The following is a 27,045-nucleotide window of genomic DNA, read 5'->3' as shown; positions in this document are numbered from 1 at the left end:
CTTTCTGTTCTTAGACTTCCGCACAATACACGAGTGGGATTATGTCTGTTAACCACAGAGTACAGCTGTGCTGCTTGAAAATTGATATGTTATGCCTTCGTCTGCGTACAATTTCCGAGGTCCGCACTGCACTGCACTGCTCTGCTCTGCGGCCTGGTCCGGACCACTGCACCTCGGACCACAAAATGCTACAACCCCTACTGCGATTGTGCAGTTTTTGCTTGAACATCTTTTTTGTATTTAATGTATGTAATTTAATTGATGTTTCAGTTAATTTTACGGCTGACACATTCTCTCCAAAGTTTCGTCTGCTCCTTACAAAGCAGGCTTTTTCGTCTAAAAACAAATGCTGTTTGCTTCTCGGTGTAGGATACAAAACTTCGGGAATAATCTGGAGTACTTGAAGGAGATTTATAATAATAGTCTGTGTTAAACTCATGTCTGCACAGCGAAATACAAGACACGTCCGTTTCCCAGCGGGAATTTTCGTACTTTTGTGTGAGAAGAACTCTTCCGCAATCTTTAATCCTGTGTTCCTTAATACCATATCAAGCCATTCTGTACATTTACAGCGGCTCCCTGATGATGCATTTCATTTATAAGAATAAAGAGTCAATACTCAAATACTCTGTACAACGCTGTACTATTCTATGCAGTGATATGTGGACTTTATATCAGATACAGAAATTACAAAAATCGATCATATATTTATTTGTACATAACAACAAGGATTACGTTGCATAATACAGCATCAGAATTTATAGAAATGTGGCCAATGTAAAACATCCTTTATTAAATTAATGATAGTGATACATTTAAATCGAGAAAATAATTTAGATTCACCGTTAGTTACATGTATTAAATACCATAAGATGTTCTATGCCATTGCATGTATTATTAATACTTTATTAATCAAAAGGAAGGCAGGGTGGGGTGCGTTATTTTCAGCCATTATTATGGCTACTGACAGGCATGTGGAAAGTATGGGTAGATTCTGTAATGTATTCATATTAAAGATCACATTGTATGCGTACATTCATATTTGCATTGACTAAACCTTAACAAATATCACTCTTTTACACCTCATATACACATCACATATAATTTTAATTTGAAGCTGTTTGAATTGAACCGTTGAGAATTCTGCCTGCTGAACACATCGTTTAAATACACGTCTGGGCTATTATTGGTGCCTGTATTTTCTATGCATTGCGAGCAGCGGCGTTTCCTTTGAATCCGCACAGTTTGAGTCTGGGTCTTGAGTGCCGTCACGGCGATCACATTGACAGACAGGCCGCCCTCGACCGCCTTGAAAAACGTGTGTAAGTTTTCGATCGGTCACATATGTGTTAAGGCGGCTTTGGGCCACATGTGTCCTGTGCATGTGGAGGTCATGTGATCATGTGAAGAAACGCGAGCAGTCCAACGGACATTTAAGTTGCAGGCATTGCCATTGCAGCACTGTGACGTCACCTGGCTCCCGAGTTCTATGCCAACCTTCTTATGCCAGGCTCATTATTGAGCACACCTGGAAGACACTACACATTCGTTCAATCTCTCAGCTGCGAGGTTTGACACTGTGGTAAGGACTATACCCATTGAGAGAGAGAGATACAGAGAAGATGCAACTGAAGTCGTTTTTGAGTAGGAGCTTGCGGAAAGCCTACGTGTTTCCTACAGTGATGGCGCTGATGAGCTTGTATTGGTGCAAGTCTCAGAAGAAAAATGCCAACCGTGGCACGGGGGATGGTGCCGGAGTGGAGCCGAATGACTCCGGACCTCCAGACAAGCTCATTGTCCCGCAGCCGAATGACCCTGAACGTCCAGAGGAGGGCAATGTCCCGCAGACACCTCCAAGGTACTTTTGAAGTGTTTTAACTCCATTCTGACACTTTCTAATATCACAAGAATGTCAGGATATTATATATTAATATCTTAATATATATGTTAATATTAATATCTTGTATGTTAAAATGAATTAGCACTTCAATCTCTTCAGCTTTACTTAAAATAGTGAATGGAGTGCAGCACACCTCATGGGTTTGGCAAGAGCTCCTCGAGGAAAGACATTCTAATAGTCCAAATACATTCCAGATGTTCCTGTGATTTTAAAGCAAATTCTGAATGTCAAAACACAAGGTCAGGAGTAACAACATAGAAACCCTTGGGATTATTCAAGTGAATTGTCATGTACTTGAGCAAAGGCTGAATTTAACATTCTTGATTAACTGACTTTGTGCCTCGCTCTCTCTCCTGCAGGGCGCAGCGTCACTTTCCTGAAGGCCTCAATGACTTTGAATGTGTGGCTGTCCTTGGCCGAGGTGGGTTTGGAAAGGTATATCCCAGTTATATGAGTCGCTTCTCCACAATCGAGTAGTCGGTATATGGTTCTGGTGGGGGGGCAGCTCCAATCGATCAGTCATTCAGCCGAGGATGTGGTGATGAGATATTTGCTCAATACCACTTTTCCTAAAACAGATTTGTGAATACTTGAAATGACTTCCGTTTTTTTAAACTTGAACACAAACATTGTCTGCAACTTATTTAGATGTAGCAATAGTGAGGACATATGACTAAATGCTCATGATGTGAAAGAAGACCCTGGGGTTGAGAGTGGAGTTGGCTCATTTTGAATCTGTCTTGCTTTGACAGGTGCTGCTTGCCGAGGATAAGAACAGCAAGGAAAAGGTCGCCATCAAGGCCTTGAAAAAAGGAGAAATCATAGACCGTGGTGGGATTGACAGGTATGTTTTAGTTTCTGTTCTAGTCAGGCTTCTAGGTTTGAAGGCAGAGCAAAGACACATAAACCTACTCAAGCTGTCTCTAAACGTACATTCACACGCTGTCTGCCTCTTGTCTCACCTCAGTGTCATTTGTGAAAAGAGGATCCTGGAGGCGGTGAACAGCCAGCCCTTTCTGGTGAACGGCTTTGGCTATTTCCAGACCAAAGACCACATCTGTTTTGTCATGGAGTTCGCTACAGGGGGGGAGCTCACAATGGACAGCGATGGAGTTGCCTTTCCGGAGTCCCGGGCCGTGTGAGTGAAATACTGAGTTGCATGACGGGAGCTTAAAAACCTTAAACAGGACACATATTTTAACTGTGCTTTTTAATTCTTGGTCTCTATTCTTGAACAGATTTTCTGCAGCCTGCGTGGTGCTCGGCTTGGAGTACCTTCAAAGTCGAAGCATTGAACACAGGTATCACTCGACAGCCGTTCTTACAACATACAAAGAAGGACAAATCTACAGTCTCACCGAGATCAAACCCCACCTCAACTATTCACCCGTTTCATGTCATTTCTTAGATTGTTTCATTTCAAGTGCGTGAAGCCCTGTCCTAAAATCAGTGTAGACATACTATATTCTCTGTATTCTGCAGTCCAAGTGATTCTTCTTTATTTTTATTTCAGGGATTTAAAGCTGCAGAACCTTCTAGATAGAGAAGGCTTCGTGAATATCGCAGACTTTGGTCTGTGTAAAGAAGGTACATTTAAAAAAAATAGAATTGATTTCTTTATGTATAATTTGCATTTTGACTACAATGCGTTTTTTCCCCAACTGTCCTTAATTGCTCTTGCTAGGCATGGGTGCAAATGATCGGACCACGACGTTTTGCGGGACTCCAGCATTCATGGCTCCTGAAATCCTGACCAAGACTCCATACACCAGGGCCGTGGATTGGTGGGCATTGGGGGTGCTGCTCTTCCAGATGCTGGTTGGCCAGGTGGGTGTTCTCAACACAACTTCTACAATATTTGTGTCTGTGTGGCTTTTGCATTCCTGGGCTCCTGGTGAATAATTCAGAGGTTCGGTCCGGAGTGACCCTTTAATGCTCTCTCCTCTCTTTCTCATTGTTGCCATAGCATCCTTTCTCCGGAGAAAGCCTGGAGAGGCTGTACCACAGCATCATCCACGACAGGATGCCAGTCCCCCGCTTCCTGTCAATAGAGGCCATCTGCATCGTGACAGAGGTTTGTTTGCCGGGTTGTTTAAAAAGTTTGTCCCTTGCTATCCTGCCGGCCAACCCAAATGAAATAATGTCACTGTGATTTAAATGTTACGGAACTGGAGAAAGACCCTGTGACAGTGTGGCAGAGCAGTGAGGGTCACAGGAACAACACATCTCTAGCATCCTGTTTCAACTTTAAGTCCATTGATGGAGAATAACGTGCGTCTCCCTCTTGTTCCGAGTCACCTGCAGCTTCTGGAGAAAGACCCGGAGTACCGCCTGGGCAGCGGTGCACAAGGCGTGGTGGAGGTGAAGGAGAAGTCTTTCTTCAGGTTACGTGGGGCACACAACCGTTTCAAGGCCGCTCTTTCCCATGGAGGCGGGACCACCTCATGTTGACCGTCCTTCTTCTCTCCTCTCTCGTTTCAGGGCGTGGATTGGCCTGGGCTGCTAGAGAAGAATGTGAGGCCTCCCTTCATTCCCGCCATCGAAGAGCATGAGGAGCTCCATACCGCAGCAGCCACAGCCCTCACCCTGCCTTGCCAGCCCAGGGTCCTCAGCCCGGAGGAGCAGGACCTCTTCAAACACTTTGATTTCATCACGGACGGGTGTTAGGGTTGGCCGTCATGGACGTTTGGAAAAGAGATCCTGCAGAGCTGTATTTTAACGAGCAGAAAACAGAAAGCCCCACAGCTCTTCAAGCACTAAATTAAAAAAACTTTATTTTACTTTATATATCTTTAAGATTTAATTTTGAGCCTTACAATGCTCCATACATTATGCCCTGATGAAGGCTTCCTATCCAAATCACTGGTGGATTTCTTTTTCTCTTTGCCCAATAAAATGTCTTGCTTTAATTTAGTGTGATTGTGATTGTGTAGCAGGGCTTTTGTGCTGGTGAGGAGGGACAATTCGTTTTGAGAATATTTCACAGAGTCTGTTTTGACCTGTGACAGCTACTTTAAAGTCTCATAAGTGCTGCATTATTAATGTACAAAAAACATATGCAATAGAGTTCTGTAACCCCCCCCCCCACACACATACACACCTTTGTCTCAATGTATACATTTATTTTAAACTAATTCCAATACTTCAGTCATATAGATCAGGGGTTCCCAGCCCTGCTTCTGGGGGAGCTCTCAATTACTTAATTGAACCCTTAATTCAACTAATAATTTCCTTTTAAATAATTTAAACATTAGGGCTTTTCAGTTTACAATTGTATAAGGAACTTATTTTCCTAAGGAACCAGCTTTTTATCTGTTACACAATTTAGAAAGTCAATTAGTTCAACTAAGGGTTCAATTAACCAGCAGGGTTGGAGCTCCTGCAGGACCGGGGCTGGGAACCCCTGATATAGATGACACCTAATCAGGACAGTTGGCTGCGTTAGTAGGCCACTTAAAACCACTTCACATTTCATGCGTATGTGCTGGTTTAGTGGTTTAGTGCTTCCACACAGGAAGGAAGATTGACAAGCATCAAAAAAGTCTGTTTCTCAAATAAAATGGAACAATCACGTGGCAAAATGAATTAAATATGTAATAGTAATAATGAATTAAGGAATTAATAATAAACCTCATTCATTTTGGACCTTTAGTTTGTGTTATGCCCGATTTGTATTTTTGCTCTTTTGATTCACTCCCCCGGATAAGGGTGTCTGTTAAGAAGTAAATAATTACAATAATAATAATAATAAGAAGAAGAACGATGCATTTTATTCAATCTCATCTCTCTCATGTTTTATGAAGAATACTAGTATTGACCCTGCCTTGCCCTCAGGAAATAGACACAGAAACAGGGAGTCTGTGGTGAAATCAGTGCAGGTTGATTTATAGTGCCAAACAAATGAGAGAAAACCCAAAACAGAAGCCCAGCTCCTCTCTGAGCCGATCCACACTGTGAAAACAGGTCTCTGCCTTCATGATCAGCGGGACGTTTCTGCCGCACAACCGGACCTCTGCGCGGACGACCACACGTCTGTTTGAGCGCTGGATGAGCCAGTCGGTCACGGAGGAGATCAGCAGAGGTGTGAGGGCTGTGGGTCGGTTGAAGTCAGAAGGGAGACTTTCCACAAGCGGAAGGAGACAAACATCGCTAGTGATGAAATGTGATCCATTTATTCCAGTTTCATGAGATACTTCAAATATATGAGCTCTGCGTATATTGGATATAGGTGTCTGCTAATAAAACATGTGAAAAAGGTCTGCAATAATAAACTGCGTGATTCACCATTTAAAAATAACACTTTTATAATTCAATCGTTTGATCACAATCAACACACATCGATATGACCAGTGATTCACGCCTGATGATGGCAGGATTTGAGATGTAATTCAACCTGAATCACAAACAAAAGGTATTAATAACAATTTAAAATAAAACAAAACAATAATAATGACATTACAAAGTGACAAGGGGAACTCATGCAATCCTTCAAACAACAGCTTTGGAATGACAAGGAAAACAGCCGTCAAACAAGGCAGACAGGGGAACCAATCACCTGTCCGTGTCTAGAGCTCGGAGGTGGGACTACAATGCTGCCCCGAGGGTTTAGTTGAGGGCAATAATTAAAGAAGAACCCCCTGCCCACTCTCATGTGCACGGCGTGGATGTGGCATTTTTTGTAGACCCACACCAGATCAAACATAAAACAATCTATAAGCTTTTAAACCCAATCGCAGCACTTCTGGAACCAACATATGTACCACACAGTGGGGTATCTTTGTCCAAATCTGCCCCAGAGGGATTACACAGCAGATTGACTCTCATGCTACTGGGATCTCCCCCCAGTTGCACTGCAAGGCCCATTACAGGATGATAAGAGAAGCAGAGTTTACGGACCTCAATGCAGAACCATATTTGAAGTCCTTAGCACCTGTAGCTCAGGGGTCGGGAACCTCGTTACCTAGAAGAGTCAAACAAACCAAACACAGTATAACTATTAACTGCAGCAAGATCTTTCAAATCAAAACTTAGCTGGAAGGGGCTTCCACTCTTGTTCTGCTGACTTACAGCCTAGTGGTTCTGACCCTGAGCTGATATTTCTATTAGAAGAGCGATTTAATGCACAACCGTTTATGTGGAAGTGCTTTCTGTTAAAAACACAGGGATGACCAGGTCACCGAGAGGTCACACAGAATCACTACAACGCTGCAGTAAGAGACAGAGACGCTGGGTGTGAAGGAGACACAACCAAATGAAGATAAACTGAAGAGCTCCACTTGTTTCAAAGACTGCGTTGATCAGTCGAGACCCAGGTTTAAGTCTTGTAAGATGAGTGAGAAACTCATTACATTTTGTAAACACGTTTCTCCAAATCCCACAATGCGTAGTTGCCACCCAGGGCCGACGCCGACTCCCAGAGTCTGGAGGAAATTATCCGACTCCTCTGCCTTCCCAGTGACTCAGCCACCCAGACCAGCTGGGCTCACAGAGAGTAGAGTGGTAATGTGATCATACGCACACACACTGCAAAGTGCTACAGATTACACAGCAAGTACCGTTGGGCTGAATTACTGGACAAGCCGCCCTGGTTTGTCACCTCCAGCGCTCTGTGGAACCGGGTGGAGCTCAAGACCAGTAACGTGGAAACAACACAATCTCTCCTGCAAGCTTTTAACTCTCAGTCAGATCAAACACGACTCGACCAGGAGGCTGTTTCTGACCAGAGCACTGCGTAAACACAGACGCTGCCTCTGACTTCTGGGCAGGACTCATTGTTTCATTGCATTAAAGCCCATCAAATACTCCCAGAACGGGGCATTTTACAAAAGCAGTGGTCCTAACATAGGGAGCTAACATACTGTCTTCCTAATTAAGGAGGGAATTAAACTTCCTTGAATTAACGGTGATATTTAAACACTGGGTGGATAAATGTGCCTTTGGCTGAATCGTGCTTTCCGGCGTCTCGTTTACTTCCAGGACAGTCAGTCTGTGTGTTTGTGTTGCTGTGAAGTTCAGATGCTCTGGCCTCTCAGGCCTCCGACACTGTCCCCCCACTCTCTCCATGCACTTCATAGTTATGCAGCTGATCCCACACCTGTTCTACAGATATTGTACAAATCTAAAAACCGCTGTCAATGTTCAATATTTGCATTAAAACGTTTTTTCGCTGCTCTTTTTCTCTGTACTGCTCAACACGACCTGTCTGCACTATCAGTGTTTACCTTTACTTCTGAATATCAGCCAGATGTGCAACATAATCATCATCATTATTTAATTGGGCCCCCCCTTCACCCTCTCGTTATTACTGTCAGGGCACAAGGGGTTAACAGCTGTGCAGAAAGGCGTTCACTTACAGGTGGAGGAGTCAGCGAAGAAAACACGCAGATTCACCTATCTAACAACATCATCCACACACTCTCTCACCAGGAATATAAAAATCTAGTCACTCTGACGTTAAGTGATCAGTGCTGTAATTCCACAGCAGTCCGCAGATCACCATGTCTTTGCGGTGAACAGTTCGTCCTCGAGCCCAGCAGAAACCACCAGCAGCACGGGCTCCGGCAGGTCCACACAGCCGCTGTTACCGGACATGGGACAGGGACGGAGATGGGCTACGGGCACGAGGCACACACCATGCGACTGCCTGCTCTCACCTTCCCCAGCGGAGTCCTCAGGGAGAGAGGGGGCAACACGCTCTCCGTAGGGGCCCGAGCCAAAGACAGAGCCCCGGCCCCATCTACAGCCCCAGCCAGAGTCATAGCCACAGACACACTCAGCCCTACCTGAGGCCGGGCGGCTGCAACAGAGACACTGGGAAGCTGTCCTCAATTATTCATGGGAAACTGATCACTGGGCATCCCTTTCGACTCACACAGCAGGGATCCTCATTAGAGCCGCTTCCAATTCAGCAGGAGACACAGGGAAGGAAGGGAGCCATTTTTTTGCAGAATGAGGATGAGGTGGAGGTGTGTTTGCCCATGGGCGGGTCACCTGAGGCCTTGGCAGTGCAGGTGGACGGTGGAGGCAGTGGTTAGGGCTCTGGACTCATGACTGGAAGGTTGTGGGTTCAAATCCCGGGTGGGGCAGTGCTGTTGTACCCTTGAGCAAGATACTTAACTTAGATTGCTCCAGTAAAATGCCCAGCTGTATAAATGGGTACAAATGTAAGTTGCCCTGGATAAGAGTGTCAGCTAAATGATGATAATAATAATAATTTATGTAGTTTAATATCTCAATATACTCTGAAATTGCAGCACAGAATGATAAGTTGGTAATCTTTGTAGGATCCTGATCAAAAACGTCACTATCGAATTTGCCATTGGCCCCTGCGTGCGTCACTCAGAACAGGTCCCTTCCCACTTCCTGTTCTATTGAGCTCCAAGGTTGCAAGGTTGCAAGGTTCATCCTTGCAACCCTTGGGCAGTGCTTCCTTTTTCAGAAAACCGGGGTTGCATTTGCAACCGTTTGTTATCTTTAACGTCAGAAGCACTGCCCAGAGGGGTTACTGTCAAACAAAACCGTTGCAAGGGAGGAGGCAGAGAGCTGATAAGGGAGCCTGCCCCGAGGTGAACCGCTAGGGGACCTTGACAACACAACTCCAGACAGTAATCCCAGGGGCCGCGCAAGGCCACACCTAGGCCGCCCAAGAGCAAGGACGGCAGTCACGCTCTTACCGGGAACTGTATGCAATCAGCAGAGCTCAACTCTTACACCCTCTGCTTAGAATAGCAAGGCCGGCTGCTCTACTAGTGCAGCTAGGAGCAAGTGTGGTATGCTGAATAATTCTCCTTACATTGGATAATTCTCAATATAATTATAACAGTTTCTTATTCCTTGATAGATTTTATTCCTTTATATTTTTCTCCCCATGATATGTTGCATGATCATTAGCACTGTCACAGTTTTCGTATTTCTGTGTTTTCATGTGTGATTGGTTATACGTGCATGTGCACGTCGTTGTGTACATTTGTAGAGGGAGTTCTCGCCATACGCTTAATTCATGATAAAGCATCGGTGAAGAAGCATCACTTTAACGTGTATTCATTTAATATCATCCTTAACAGGTATAAAATGTACAAAATGCACACCATCATTGTTCTAATCGCTTTATAAGAAAGACTGTTTTCTATATTGATTGTTTTACGAGATGTGTATCAGTGTTATGTCTGTAAACTCTGTTTAATGTTAACGATCGGTGCTGAACACATGGTTAGCAGATGTGCCGCAATTAGCGTGCATGCTGGTGAATGAGATGACTGAATTACAGACGGTATATATGTAGTGTCATTGTATGTGTTTCATGTTTTCCTTCATTCATTAATTCTGTGTTGTGAGTTTATTTCGTGCTGATTCACTGATAGTGTGAGTATGTATATGGCGTAGGCTATGTAGTCTAGTGAACTTATTTACATACATGGCATGAATGAAATTGTGAAAGTGTTAACATTAACAGCATGTAATTCAAAGTTGTGTTGAGACTATGCACATGTGTTAATGTACATAATTTGTATTCATTTATGTTGAGATTAGCAACATCATCCCCTTATTAGTGATCCAGAGGAGCAGAAGTGTGAGACATTCAGGGCAAGTGGTGGGAAAGACTGAGTGAGCAGTGCCTGTGCTGGAGGTTCAGTTTGTTACCAGCGGCAGCAAGGTCAAGTCAGTAAGGTAAACGCCACTCTCAACGGTGTGTCTACATGGCAGCTAAAAATGGATGAGCTTAAACCGCTTCAGGATGAAATTGGTGAGAAATTATGCACACTATCACGCAAAAAGCTGGCAGAACTCAGTGTCTTTCTTCACCTAACACGAGAGGATGAGACACATGTGACTCATTTGTCTCTGTTGAGCCACCTTAGTAACCATCTTCTGAGAAATGAGCTAGATGAGTTAGAAGATGGCGGCATGGCTGAACTCTTAATGATTAATGATAAACTGAGTCAGCTCATGGGAATCACAATTAATACATCTGAACCAGGGACAGAAAGAGAGGAAAATAAACCTGGAGATGTTAACACAGTCCAGAGAACGATGTCAGAGAGTAAAAGAAATGCAGCTGAACTGTTTTCTGCCATGCACATTAGTCCAGCCGCACCACAGCATGCAGGAAACGGACAGACATATGTAGACCATGGCCCAGTTTATTCTCCACCCATATTAAAGAGACCAGTTACCTCAGCATGCTAGAAAGAATTTCTGGTCTAATAGGAGACTGAGGACAAAAGGATCGGCTCTCATTCTCCAGTCTGGCATGGCAGATAGCCCTTATGGAGTCCACTTTCTATCTAAAACAGGAATTAATAGATTCTGTCATCAGAGCTATCACACCAGTGCTTCAGCTGCGGAGCTATCTTGAGGGAAAGGCAGGGCTGACACTCCCAATGCTGAGATGGATACTTCGCTCTCATTATCAGGAGAAAAATGCTACTGAACTATATAAGCAGCTCACCACAGAAGCTCAGCGCCCTAGAGAAACTCCACAAAGCTTCCTACGAGCCCTTAATCTTAGACAGAAAATTCAGGAGGATGACTCAGGGTTAAAATATGATCATGCTCTGGTCCACAAAATGTTCTTGCACACAGTTTTGACCGGATTGCAAAACGACCACATCCAAAGTGACCTTTAACCATACCTGTCAGATCCCACCGTGTTGCTGGAAAAACTCGTGGCTTGTTCCAATGAATCTGAAACACAGAACAAACGAAAATATGATAAGAGTGGTAGTGTTCATGCTGTGCAGCTAAACAAGCCTGCCCCTGAACAACAATTCCAGGCCAAACAATCTCGATTTAAAATTTAAAAAGTTCGATTTAATGTCACAACTGAAAAGCCTGAGTGATGATATCATGCAGATTAAAAAGACAATCCAACAACCCTTATCTGTTCCTCAGCAGTGTTTCGCAGTCTATAACAAAGAACCAGCAGCAGCAGTGTCCCCACAGCATCAGATCTCATCTCTGGGTTCCCGACAGACATCAAGATGGACCCAAGCCCAAGAGCATCAGACCTGGAAACCAGATACAGCTACATATCAACAGCAGGCAGGTCCGTACATGTCTCCACACCAGTTCTCACAAAGCCAACAACAGGTGAAGGACCAGAAAATACCTCTTCCACCAGCAAACCTAGTTCAGTTGTCAACTGTTCCACAAGAACATTCTACTCACCATGGACGGCCGTTTGTATATCCTTCCCCTCAGCAGCATCCCATGTCCATCAATTATGCAACTCAGCCTTCAAGTTTTGCAGCACCACAGTATTATCCCCAGCAGTATATGGTGCCACCACAACAGCACCTTTATCAGTTTCGCCAACCCCGTCCTTGGCGAGCCAGACAATGTTTCCATTGCCAGCAGCGTAAAGCAGAGGAACCTTGCACCCATTGTTACCACTGTGGTAGCAGTGAACACTTCTCAGCTGGCTGTAGGAGTAAAGGCCCCAGGCCTCAGCCAGGAGCTGCGTTAAACCGGAGCGGGTTGCCCCCAAGGGACAGGGCGTGACCCGACCAGTAGAGAAGGCCTAAAAACATGATAGCATGAGCAATCAGAAACAGCTTGAGTTCCAGTCACTTAATAGTATTTTAACTTCCACTTGTCAAGTTAACCAGCATTCTGCCATCACGTCTTTAGTGGGTAAACAATGCAAAAGACAGAAGCATTATGGGACACAGGCTCCCAAGTATGCAGTATTGATGAGCAGTGGAAAGCCAAATACGCACCTGAGGTGACACTGAGAAACATTTCAGAGGCAACAGAAGCACCAGACAGTGTGCGTCTGTTGGCAGCCAATGGAACAAACATGCCATACACAGGATGGTTGGAGATGACCTTCAAGCTGGCATCCCCTGTAACCAATGAGAAAGAGTTAATCATTCCTGTGCTCATTAACAGAAACAATTTCTGCCTATCTTGAGAAACGATTAAGTCATAAACAAATTCTCAGCAGACATCTGTAGGCTATTTCAGCACTGTGTAATCTTTCATTACTGACAGGAGTTTCTTGAGAAGTTGATTAACTGCTTGGTTCAGCCTCCAATCTTAGGATTTCCAGACTTCTCCCAACCGTTCATCCTCCATACAGATGCATCCAACCAAGGGTTGGGAGCCATTCTATACCAGAATCAGAATGGCAAGCTGAGAGTAATTACCTATGGTTCCCGAACTTTGACAAAGGCAGAGAAAAATTACCACCTGCACAGTGGGAAGTTGGAATTTTTAGCTTTGAAATGGGCTGTAACTGAAAAATTCAGAGACTATCTCTATTACGCACCAACCTTTACAGTGTTCAGCGACAATAACCCATTGACCTATGTTCTGACCTCTGCAAAGTTGAACACCACCTGGTGTACACGGGTGTCAGAGCTCGCAGACTTCCACTTTACCATCCGCTACTGTCCAGGTAAAGAAAACATAGATGCAGACTCACTCTCCAGGATGCCAGCGGATCTGGAAATGACAATGAGAGAATGTACTGAGGAGTTCTCATCTGACTGTGTGGGAGCTGTAGTGCAAGCATTGGAGATCCAGAATAATCCAGATGTGTCCCTGGCTGTAGCCTGTCCGAGTGTATCAGCATGTGTGGAGGAAAATGAGGGACTCCTCAAACCCCTGTCAAAAGAAGAAATTAGACAAGCACAAAAGAATGACAAGGACATTAGAGTAATCGTTGAGCACTTACAAACAGGATCTAGGCCCCCTCAGCAGTGGCGCTCTGTCAACTCTCTATCCAAAGTTCTTCTGAGAGAATGAGATCAGCTGAAACTGGATGAACATGGCATTCTGTTACACCACACATCTCAAAGGACACAGCTGCTATTACCAACTCAATTCAAAAGAACTGTTCTAAGGGAACTGCATAATGAGATGGGTCATGAGGGCCTCGACCGCACCACGAGCCTCCTTAGGGATCGGTTCTTCTGGCCCTACATGCAGAAAGACATTGAAAACTATGCCCTGAGAACCTGCTCCTGCATCAAACAAAAAAAAACATGCCGTGACACAAGAGCGCCCTTTAAAAGCATCAAAACGACCCACCCATTCAAATTAGTGTACATTGACTTTCTTCATCTGGACAAATGCAAGGGGGACTACGAGTACATTTTGGTAATCGTTGACCACTTCACCCGGTTTGCACAGGCCTATCCCACAACCTCAAAATCAGCAAAAACAGTGGCTGACCGGTTATTCAATGATTTCGCCCTCAAGTTTGGGTTTCCATCCAGAATTCACCACGACCAAGGGGGAGACTTGAAAAGTACAGTGGCATCAAGGACCACCCCCTACCACCCCCAAGGGAATGGGCAGGTGGAAAGATTTAACCGGACATTACTGCAGATGCTGAAAACCCTGACTGAAAGACAAAAATCTGATTGGAAGAATGCACTCAACAAATTAATATTTGCATACAACTGTACTAGATGTGACGTGACTGGCTTTTCACCTTTCCATCTGCTGTTCAGCCGCTCACCAAAGCTGCCCATCGATGCTCTCTTTGGGCTAAACTCAGAAAACAACTCTCAGAGTTATAGTGAGTACATGGAACGATGGACGAAAGGGATGCAAGAAGCTTGTGAGATAGCGAGAGAACAGGCAACCAAGTCTGCTGAATGGAACAAAAGGAATTACGACCAAAAAGTGAGGTGCACTGACCTATTCCTGGGAAGCAGGGTCCTCGTGAAAAATCTGACTCCAAGAGGTGGGCCCGGGAAACTGCAGAATTACTGGGAGGATGAAGTTCACGTTGTCACACGTCAGGTGGCAGATGATGGACCAATCTACGAAGTAAAACCTGAGCAGAGTAAAGAGTTTTACATCGCAATCTTCTCCATCCATGTGACCATTTACCTCTTAACACCACATCAACTCAAAGTACCAAACCAAAGCAAGGACATCAACCAAGAAACAGCAGAACTCGGCCCAACAGGGGGAGAGAATGTGAGCCAGAGTGTGATAGTGCAAGCGAAGAGGATGAGCACTACTTTCAAGTGGAGCCTTATCAGAGAAGATCACTAGAAAGCAGTGATCTCCTAGGAAAAAGGGATATGTTACCACCACAGTTAGTACCTTGTGGGCCTCGATCTAGCTCGACAGTGTCGGAACCAAGGCCACAGTCACCTTCAGCCGAGTCAGAGATGGATCTTCTAGAACCTGCCCATACAACGGCCATAAGACAAGAACTTCATGAAAATGAACCAACTACTGACCCAATGGAACGATACTTGCCTGTTAATGAAACAACTGAAGCGCTTGGGTCCAGGAACAGGACCTCAGAGGAGGAAAACGGGTACCAGTTCATCAGGAGGAAGCGACGGCCACCAAATAAGTTTACATATGACAATCTTGGGACCCCATCATGGTACAATGTGCAGATGGTGGGTGATAACCACTACCCACACTTTGCATCTAAAGTTGTACAAGGAAAATGTTGATGACAGTGCTGTAATATCAGATGTTGTAGACAACAACTGCTGGGTAAAGTTCAAAGACTTGAAATACTGTAAAGTGAGTATTACTGTTACTGACTAAGCAATTTGATGTTGGGACGACATCTTATTTTGAGGGGGAGAGTGTGGTATGCTGAATAATTCTCCTTACACTGGATAATTCTCATTATAATTATAAGTTTCTTATTGCTTGATAGATTTTATTCCTTTATATTTTTCTCTCCGTGATATGTTGCATGATTATTAGCACTGTCACAGTTTTATTATGTATTTCTGTGTTTTAATGTGTTTCTGCTTAAGCCGGCTTGGCTTCTTCCCATAGTGCATCCTGGTGCCATGTGTTCTCCAGGTAAGCGACACACACGCACCTGGCCATCCACATGATGTAAAAAAAAACGTGATTCATCAGACTAGGCCACCTTCTTCCATTGCTCCGTGGTCCAGTTCTGATGCTCACGTGTCCATTGTAGGTGCTTTTTGGCAGTGAACAGGGGTCAGCATGGGCACCCTGACTGGTCTGCGGCTATGTGGCTATGTTTGAGCTACAGTAGCTCGTCTCTTGGATTGGACCACACGAGCCAGCCTTCACTCCCCATGTGCATCAATGAGCCATGGCCGCCCATGACCCTGTCGCCGGTTCACCGTTTTTCCTTCCTTGGACCACTTTTGTTAGGTACTGACCATTGCAGACTGGGATCACCCCACAAGGGCTGCATTTTTGGAGATGCTCTGACCCAGTTGTCTAGCCATCACAATTTGGCCCTTGTCAAAGTCGCTCAGATCATTACACTTGCCCATTTTTCCTACTTCTAACACATCAACTTTGAGGACAAAATGTTCACTTGCTGCGTAATATATCCCACCCACTGACAGGTGCCATGATAACAAGATTATCAGTTTTATTAATTCACCTGTCAGTGGTCATAGTGTTATGGCTGATCGGTGTATACTGCAGTGATGTTAGAAGCTTGCACTGCTGGTCTGAAGAAAGATGGTGAGCTGAGGTGGAATGCAATCATTTTCTGGTGTCTCGTTGCTAGGGTCTTTAATATGTTCTTAACATTTTGAGAATTTCAAGAACAACTTTTTTGAAAAATGTATGTTTTCCTTCAAAGCGCATTGTCCTAGTAGTAGTGAGGGTAGTGTTCAATATAGTGGTGCTTTGGACGTAATCTAAAGTCAGGAAAGACTTATTTCAGCAGTTGTTTGTGATCAGAGATTTTGCATTCCAAGTACTGGATAGTTTCATCCGTGAACCTAGGCGATGATGCAAGTTCAACTATCTCTTTTAGATCCATTAGAATTTCCCAAGATTTATCAACTTCTGGAACTTCTCCTCCCATAATTAACGGAAGTAGTCTTAGCAAGGAACAATTCTCATGACCATTTCCTCCTATTGTTCCTTTGGATGCAAACATCTTGGAAATCAGTTGTGGGTGGTTATCTTTGTCTGAATGTTTGTATGGGAATGAAGCAATTCCCTTGTTACAAGACTGTAATGAAAACTATTTACTGGAAATCATGTATTTTAAGCAAAGTGCAACTTCAATAGGCAGCTTCTAACATTGGTTGTCACATGGTTTCTGGGCACATGACACTCACATTTAAGCTGTAGGCCTAACAATTACAAAGGTTTAATGTTACAGTACTGTTTAATTTGTAATTTTATTCACATAAAGGGATAGAGTTACTTTTGAAAAAGTGAAAGTTACATTCAATTGCAAAACATTTGTAACCTTGTGTCGTTGGACACCCAATGATCCTCAGTCTGCTGGGGGTTGCTTATTGTATGTCGTACTGGTTCTTATTACTGCACTTTGTACTTTGTGAAATGTTTGTGTAAACTGTAGGTCACTCTGGATGATGGCGTCTGCTGATACATTAATAAATATTAGAGAAAATCGGGGGCGGGCGAGATTGTTTGCCCACATGTTGACTGTCGACTCCACTGTAAGCACTTCTAATTAGTTTGCCATCACATATAAACTGGCTATTCCTTTCCCCCGATTCTAGAACTCCACCGGTTATGGAAATAGCTAAAGGGGCGTTGGCAGTGACGCACACGCAGAACATCTGGAATGACATCATGTTCATTGGAAATCAGCAGTTTCTCGGGACTTCGTCAGGGAACCAATCAGGAAGAGTGCATGCATTGACTTGATCTTTTCAAATGACCAAGATAGAGTCAGAGGGACACTAGTTAGAGAACCAATGGCAAACGGTGATCACAATATGGTTAGCTTTGAGGCATTCTTTCAAAAATCAAGGACCAAGTCTAAAACAATGGTCTACAATTTTAGAAAAGCAAATCTTGAAGGCATGAGGCAGCACTTAGAACAGTTAGACTGGAGCACACTGGATACAGATTCAGTTGAAAATTGATGGGTATATTTTAAGATTATACTACTTGAGGCTCAGGAGAAATTTGTACCAAAACATAGCAAATTGAGGACCAACAAACATTGCCCAAAATGGTTTAATAGAAGAATGCAAAAAATATCAAGAGAATGAAAATGTTGTATAGCGCATACAAAAGGGATGGAGACAAAACAAAATACATAGAATATGTTGAGCTGCAAAGAGACCTTAAGAAAGAGATCAGGAAAGCAAAGAGGGAAATAGAAAGAAACATAGCTCTTTTAGGAGCTAAAACTAATGCAAAGAGCTTTTTTCAATATTACAACAGCAAGAGGACAATAAAGGAGGAAGTGAAACAGATAAAGGGCACAAATGGAAGTATCATGGAAAACGAACAAGATGTGTCAAAAGTTCTAAATGAGTATTTCACAGAGGTTTTCACAAAAGAAAAAATTGATAACATGCCACAGGTTAACAATCAGTCCAGTGAAACCTGGATAAATGAGGAGGAGGTACTAAAGGGACTAGCAGAATTAAAAACAAACAAATCACCTGGGCCAGATGGGATATTTCCAATGGTACTTAAAGAAATTAGGGAAATAATTTATAGGCCGCTAACTCAAATATTCCAAATGACACTTAGAACAGGGGATGTGCCAACAGACTGGAAGACAGCAAATCTCATACCAATCCACAAGAAAGGGGACAAAACTGAGCCAAGAAATTACAGACCAATCAGTCTCACCTGCATCACCTGTAAAATGTTGGAAAAAAAATATTAGACAGAAAAAAGAGGAGCATCTTGATGAAAACCATATTATTGGAGATAGTCAACATGGGTTTAGACGAGGCAGATCATGTCTTACTAATTTATTAGAATTATTTGAACATGCAACTGCAGCTGTAGATCATGTGAAAGCATATGATATGATATACTTAGATTTTCAGGAAGCTTTAATAAGGTTCCACACCAAAGACTGATCCTCAAATTGGAAGCTGTAGGCATTCAGGGTAATGTAAGTAGATGGATTATGAACTGGTTGATGTATAGGAAACAGAGGGTGTCGATTAGAGGAGTTGCTTCTAACTGGAGTTAGGTTGTTAGTGGAGTTCCACACGGGATCAGTACTAGGGCCTTTGCTTTTTTAATCTATATTAATGATCTGGACTCTGGGATAGTTAGCAAACTTGTCAAATTTGCAGATGATGCTAAAATAGGTGGCTCAGCAGATATAATCTCGGCAGCACAGGCTATTCAAAGGGATTTAGATAATATTCAGTTGTGGGCTGACACCTGGCAGATGAAATTCAATGTGGACAAATACACTATGGGAGGAATAGAACTAGATGAAGTATCGCATGAGAAAGACCTAGGAGTCTATGTGGACTCCTCACTTTCTCCATCCAAACAATGTGGGGAAGCAATAAAAAAGGCAAACAGAGTGTTAGGGTATATTGTCAAAAGTGTAGAATAGAGAACAAGGGCAGTAATGTTCAGACTGTGCAATGCACTAGTTAGAGCTCATCTGGATACTGTGGACAGTTCTGGGGTCCACACTTCAAGAAAGATATCGCTGCTCTAGAGGCAGTTCAGAGGAGAGCAACCAGACTTATTCCAGGTCTGAAGGGAATGTCCTACTGAGAGACTGAGGAACTGAACCTTTTCACCCTGGAACAGAGGAGACTACATGGGGACTTGATTCAAGTCTTCAAAATCATGAAAGGCATCGACCACATCAAACCAGAGGAGCTTTTCCAGATTAGCAGGGACACACGGACCCGGGGACACAAATGGAAATTGGGCTTCAAGGCATTAAAGATGGAAAACAGGAGACACTTCTTCACACAGAGAGTTGTCACAATCTGGAACAAACTCCCCAGCGATGTGGTAGAAGCTGAAAATTTGGGAACATTTAAAAATAGACTGGATAGTTTCCTTGGATCACTCAGGTATTAATGGACACTAAACCAGCACGATGGGTCGAATGGCCTCCTCTCATTTGTTAACTTTCTTATGTTCTAACTGACATCAATATAGTTGCTTAGCAACCAAATGAGTAATCTTCTATATTATATTAATTAGAAAAACTTTAGACGAGGTTTCCTGACTGGCCATCTCTGGAGCAATTTATTATAGTTGAATAAACTATAAGCTTTATTATTTTTCTAATTAAATTGGGCCCTGAGTGTTCCTTGACTATCTGTTGAGGGAGTCGATTTCTCCCTTTCAACTGTGCCGTAATCCAACAGTGATGTTCTTTCGAAAAGACGTCAATTGGAACAACGTGCATGGAGGACTAACTGTCTATATTTATTATTATACCAGTTCATCAAAAAATAATTAAGCCAGTTGCTTTGTTTAGAAAGTCATCTGAATAGAAAAAAATCTATGTTTCGCTGCTGCTCACACCTTCGTCAGGACTTCTTTATAGCTGGAAGTTGGAAGTTGGATGGGTAAAATAAACCGCAAATGTCCACACAGAACACATTGGCATTGATTGTAACTATTATCTTGCTGGTGTGTAAATGATAGAAGAGTATCTTAACTTAATTCAACTTAAATTACATTTCTGTCATAATTTCAAAATTCAAAAAGATTCTAGAAACTGCCAATTCAAAAACAAATAAATCATAATAATAATAATGAATTTCCCCTTCAGCATATTTAAAGTGATTTTTCTGAAAGAAAGAACATCATCCTATTTCAAGCCCACCTCTTTCTGGTTACCTGCCACTCCTCAAATTCCTGAAAATTGAAATCTAAATAGCACTGCACAATATACACACTGGAGTCAAACTGACACCCCTCCTACTAAAACAACTGTGTCCCTCTGCTGCTGTGCACAGGGTGGAGTCTTGTTTCAAATGGGAAGCCTTTTGTAAAAGTGCTGACACACGGACTCAAAAAAACCCACTGCAACTTAATTCAAGACCAATTTAAGAGACTGATCATTGTATATCTCTTAATAAGGAGTACAATTTTTGTATACTTAATATGTTACTCACTTTTTATGTGGTGCTGTTTTTAAATTGTGCAGCACCCTGAGACGTATATGGGGCACTACAATACACTGAAATCGATTGATTGATTGATTGATTGATTGATTGATTGTAGAGTAGACCTAGAAGTAGAAGTGTATGGTTCTACTCCTTGCCACAATAATGAAACTACCATTAAAGCTTTCCCTGCAAAAAATATATACAAAAAATGTAAAAAGCTAATACAGTTTTCACATTTTGTTCTGTATGTATGTACTTCTACTTTATGAATCTATCCCATGGATAATAATCATTGGGTAATCCATTTTCTGGGAACCACACAGATGTATGTTTTTATTCTTCCTTTGCTCATTTTTTACATTTTGAATATTACATGCACTGCTTGTGTCAGCATTCATCACATCACATTTGTTTTAACTGGCTCCCTTAAGGCAAAGAGTTGAAGTTTTAACTAAGCCCAGATAGAGTAATATTATTTATATTTATTAATATGCAAAGGGAAGTAAGCATGATGTGTCTTTCATCTACTGCAGTAAGTTTTCTTGGCTGACTACTGCATCTACAGTCCTCAACGTTGCCCAATTCTTTTTGCTTCTTCATCTGAAAACCCCCATCTGCCTTGAAGTTTCTGCCGGGGAGAGACCTTGCAGATGCAGTATAACTACCTTGTGTCTTGCTGCTGTGCTCAGCCTTGCCATGGTGTATGACTTATCTTCAGCAACCTCACCTTGTTAGCTGAGTTTGGCTGTTCCTCACCCAGTTTTATTCCTCCTACACAGCTGTTACTGTTTCAGTTAATGATTGTGTTTCAACCTACATATTGAATTGATGATCATTAGCACCTCCATCCATTTTCAAAACCGCTTATCCTGGTAAGGGTCACAGGGACACCAGAGCCAATCCCGGCAGGCATAGGGCACAAGGCAGGAATACACCCAGGACGGGATACCAGGCCATCGCTGGGCAACACACATACCTACTGGGGAATTTAGAGTGGCCAATTAACCTAACCTGCATATCTTTGGACAGTGGGAGGAAACCCACACAGACACAGGGAGAACATGCAAACTCCACACAGACAGGCACCCTGAGCCAAGACTCAAACCCAGGACCCCTAGAGCTGTGAGGGAGCAGCGCTAACCACCACGCCACCATGCTGCCCATCATTAACACCTGTTTGGTATAATTGTTTAATCATACACCTGACTATATACCTACAAAATCCCTGACTTTTGTGAAAGTGTATTTAAAAGAATTTATGTTGTTTTGAAGGCAAAGTGTAGTCACACCAAGTATGGATTTGATTTAGATTTTTCTCCTGTTCACTCACTTCGCATTTAGTTAATTGATAAAAATAATCTACAGACATGCTCAAATTTGTTGGTACCCCTTGAGCCAGTATTAATGTTTTATATTAATGTTTGAAAAACCAATATATCAACAGAGCCAGTTGCTATGATGACCACAGGACCGGACCTCTCCCAGTATATCCAAGAGAGACTCCGCTCATGTGGAGAGCTTCCATGTCAGGGCCTTTCAGGCCAGGCATGTTAAATAAATACTTTATCCTCTGTACATCAAGAGTGGGTTCTTCACCCCTCCACAAACAAACAAAGAATGCACAATTTCCTCTGAAATAACTTGAAACTGACAAAAGTAATTGGCATCCACCAGTGTTTATTCCATATTTAATAGAAATCAGACTGCTTTTGATTTAGTTTTTCAACATAATATTGTAAATAAAACAAATGAAAATGGCATGGACAAAAATGATGGGACCCTCAACCTAATATTTTGTTGCACAACCTTTAGAGGCAAATCACTGCAATCAAACATTTTCTGTAGCTCTCAATGAGACTTCTGCACCTGTTAACAGGTAGTTTGGCCCAATCTTCCTGAGCAAACTGCTCCAGCTCTCAGGTTTGATGGGTGCCATTTGCACTATCCTTCTGTTCAATCTGGGGTCGATGTTCCTCTTGCGGCCGTGCCCTGGGAGGTTGGCTCAGTTCCATGGACCTTGAACTTCTGAATAATATTTGCAACTGTTGTCACAGGAATATGAAGCTGATTGGAGATGGTCTTGTAGCCTGTACCTTTACCATGCTTGTCTGTTATTTTCTTTCTGATCTCCTCAGACAACTCTCTCCTTTGCTTTCTCTAGTCCATATTCAGTGTGGTGCACACAATGATACCAAACGGCACAGTGACTACTTTCCTCCATTTAACTAGACTGAATGACTGATTACAAGATTGGAGACATGTGTGATACTAATTAAAAAAAATGAATTAGTTTGGAATATCACTATAATCCAATTATTTATGATCTTTTCTAAGGGGTACAAACAAATGTGTCCAGGCCTTTTTAGAATATCTTTGTAGAATGAGCAATAATTTATCTCTTTTCACAGCTTCTTTGCTTTATTCTATGACATACCAAAGACATGCAAGCATACATAATGCAATAGCTTTTAATTTCATCACTTTTCAGGAGGAATTATTAGCATTATTTCAATGAGCTGTAAGGGTACCAACAAATTTGAGCACGTCTGTATTAACATGTCTTTTTTTGAAAGCATTCTTACTTTACAGCATTTTTTCAGAGCTGCCTAAAACTTTTGCACAGTACTGCATGTGTGCAATATATATGACAAATAGTTGCAAATTATGTGGGGGGGGCTGTAATGACATTCTGTAGCCGATGCATTGGGTCACATTCTAGCTTATATCTAGGTGTAACTTGAATGTGTTTATCATAAATCTTTGTATGTTGATTGAGATGTTATCATAGGAAGTATACAATTGTGTATATACATAACATACTGAATTATAAAACACAAAAAAGGTTTCAGTTTCATAGTGTTAAGTGTGTACCCACCTCTCCTCTCTTTGCTCTTGGTCTTCCTTAGTAGACCCTAGTTCGAGGATATGAAAAGTTGCTGTTACTAAGACGCTTTGGAGGTGGAATGTGTTTGTACTACCTTCTGTGTAAGCTGTATTTAGTTTTTTTAACCTAAGAAGTGGAGCTTACCTTTACTACTTTATATCTGTGTACAGTTGACTGTTGGACTTTTGTCAGCTTGGCCATTTACATGTGTTTTGTTTATTGTATTTATCTTGCATTCTTCGAATTTTCTGTTTGTTTCATGAGCAATTTTTATTGCTGAGAAAGTTTTCATTTGAGAGGATTATTATTTTCTATTACAGTAATTAAAGTAATTGTTGCATTGTTTGGAGCTGTCACATTATAGTATAGTAATACAGGGATGTAACTGATCTGGATAATAACAGCATAAAAACTGTTTTCTAATAATTGAGAGGTATTTTCTAATATCACAGAATGTAATGCTTTGCTGAATTAATAATAAGATTGATTTAACTGGATTGAAAGTTTATGAATTGAACTACAGTTCAAAGGAGCAGTGAAATGCATGGGTCTTACATATAACATATCCTAGAGCTGTCAATGTTGACCCAGAGCATACAATTATGTATTTATACTCCAACAACAACATCAGCATTTGCCTTTATAAAATACAAGTCTAATCCTACCTAGAGATGCACAGAGAAGAAGTCATATTGATCTTTTTGCTTTGTGTTTGCTCAAGAGTGTTGATCATCCATGACCACTGCCCTTCGCTGGGTCTCAGTTATTTGCAGATTGAAGTTTAATGTGTGATTCATCTCATCTCCGTTTTCCTTGGGTTTTTATACTGCATTTATTTCCATTACATACAGTGAGGGATAAAAGTATTTGATCCCCTGCTGATTTTGTACGTTTGCCCACTGACAAAGAAATGATCAGTCTATAATTTTAATGGTAGGTGTATTTTAACAGTGAGAGACAGAATAACAACAAAAAAATCCAGAAAAACGCATTTCAAATAAGTTATAAATTGATTTGCATGTTAATGAGGGAAATAAGTATTTGATCCCCTATCAATCAGCAAGAATTCTGGCTCCCAGGTGTCTTTTATACAGGTAACGAGCTGAGATTAGGAGCACACTCTTAAAGGGAGTGCTCCTAATCTCAGCTCGTTACCTGTATAAAAGACACCTGTCCACAGAAGCAATCAATCAATCAAATTCCAAACTCTCCACCATGGCCAAGACCAAAGAGCTGTCCAAGGATGTCAGGGACCTACACAAGGCTGGAATGGGCTACAAGACCGTCGCCAAGCAGCTTGGTGAGAAGGTGACAACAGTTGGTGCGATTATTCGCAAATGGAAGAAACACAAAATAACTGTCAGTCTCCCTCGGTCTGGGGCTCCATGCAAGATCTCACCTTGTGGAGTTTCAATGATCATGAGAACGGTGAGGAATCAGCCCAGAAGTACACGGGAGGATCTTGTTAATGATCTCAAGGCAGCTGGGACCATAGTCCCCAAGAAAACAATTGGTAACACACTACGCCGTGAAGGACTGAAATCCTGCAGTGCTCGCAAGGTCCCCCTGCTCAAGAAAGCACATGTACAGGCCTGTCTGAAGTTTGCCAATGAACATCTGAATGTTGTGGTCAGATGAGACCAAAATCGAGCTCTTTGGCATCAACTCAACTCGCCGTGTTTGGAGGAGGAGGAATGACCCCAAGAACACCATCCCCACCGTCAAACATGGAGGTGGAAACATTATGCTTTGGGGGTGTTTTTCTGCTAAGGGGACAGGACAACTGCACCGCATCAAAGGGACGATGGACGGGGCCATGTACCGTCAAATCGTGGGTGAGAAGCTCCTTCCCTCAGCCAGGGCATTGAAAATGGGTCGTGGATGGGTATTCCAGCATGACAATGACCCAAAATACACAGCCAAGGCAACAAAGGAGTGGCTCAAGAAGAAGCACATTAAGGTCCTGGAGTGGCCTAGCCAGTCTCCAGACCTTAATCCCATAGAAAATCTGTGGAGGGAGCTGAAGGTTCGAGTTGCCAAACGTCAGCCTCGAAACCTTAATGACTTGGAGAGGATCTGCAAAGAGGAGTGGGACAAAATCCCTCCTGAGATGTGTGCAAATCTGGTGGCCAACTACAAGAAACATTTGACCTCTGTGATTGCCAACAAGGGTTTTGCCACCAAGTACAAGTACAAGTCGAAGGGGTCAAATACTTATTTCCCTCATTAACATGCAAATCAATTTATAACTTATTTGAAATGTGTTTTTCTGGATTTTTTTGTTGTTATTCTGTCTCTCACTGTTAAAATACACCTACCATTAAAATTATAGACTGATCATTTCTTTGTCAGTGGGCAAACGTACAAAATCAGCAGGGGATCAAATACTTTTTTCCCCCACTGTAGCCTGTTCAATCTCTGCTGTATGTGTCCCTGATCAATATGTATCTCTTGTTATTTTTAACTTGGTTACTAATGGCATTGGAAGCAAGTTATTACAGTCCAGTGTCACGACGCCCATTAGTATGCACTACATTACTCTCTTTCTTATCATTAAGGTTTTGCGAGATACTTTTCAGGGGCACGTTTGACTTGGGAGAAATGTCACTTAAAATAGCCTTAAAATAAACTACCAGAGAGGTTCACATGGAGAACAACGAAATACACACAATGCAACATATGTTTTCTCCTGAAAAATGTAATGGGGGATTTTTTTGTTTTGTTTTTCATGGTCCATTATTTACTGTTACCACCAAAGGGAAAGCCTGTGGAAGGGGGGTGCAGGGCTGCTGAAATTCACAGCTCTATGCCTTGGTATTACACAACAGGGTTTTTCAGATTTCCGTGACTTATTCAAGAGGAAATGTCTCTGGTAAAGGAGTCACTTCTGCATGTTTGTTCCCACTGCATTGCTTGGAGGGCCTTGAAACAGACCTAAATATTGCAACTGGAAATGCTGATGTGGGCTGGCTAGCTGCAGCTGATCTCAGTGTTGGCAGTGTGCTAAAACACATCTCTCCCTAATCAGAGAACACAGGGGCAGGGAAAGCACAAACGACACACAACTACCAACACCAACTATCCTGAAAGAAGGGTTCCTTCTGAAATGCACAATTGTCCCTCTTACATGACCACCAAGGACACAGCAGAAGTGACACTAGGCATTTTACAAGTCATTATTAATTCAAACTTACTACAATGCTTGACTGTTGTTCTCTAGACAGATTCTTGTACGTATTCCTGAACATTGCAACACAAAACACACCTTTGTGCAAGGGCAAAATGAGGTATAATAAGGGAGACTTATGGGTAATTTAATAAAACCATTCTGCGTGATTCATGCCCATCAAATATGATCAACATGGAAAATGGATTAGGAACACACTGGCCTATATGTGTGAGTATTCATGAAAGTGTACATGTAATACTCAACTTACAAATTGAGTGTCTTGTACACAAGA

At 42.4% G+C, this 27,045-nt stretch overlaps 1 pseudogene; it reads right to left on the bottom strand.

Moving 5' to 3' along the window:
• Positions 1-14,548: 14,548 nt before the first annotated feature.
• The window catches only part of LOC136713198 (ADP-ribosylation factor-like protein 13B), a 56,449-nt pseudogene continuing 43,952 nt past the window's right edge, over positions 14,549-27,045 (bottom strand).

The sequence above is a fragment of the Amia ocellicauda genome, chromosome 2, assembly GCF_036373705.1.
Source record: "Amia ocellicauda isolate fAmiCal2 chromosome 2, fAmiCal2.hap1, whole genome shotgun sequence".
NCBI lineage: Eukaryota > Metazoa > Chordata > Actinopteri > Amiiformes > Amiidae > Amia > Amia ocellicauda.
This window is presented reverse-complemented; position numbering and strand designations above follow the sequence as displayed.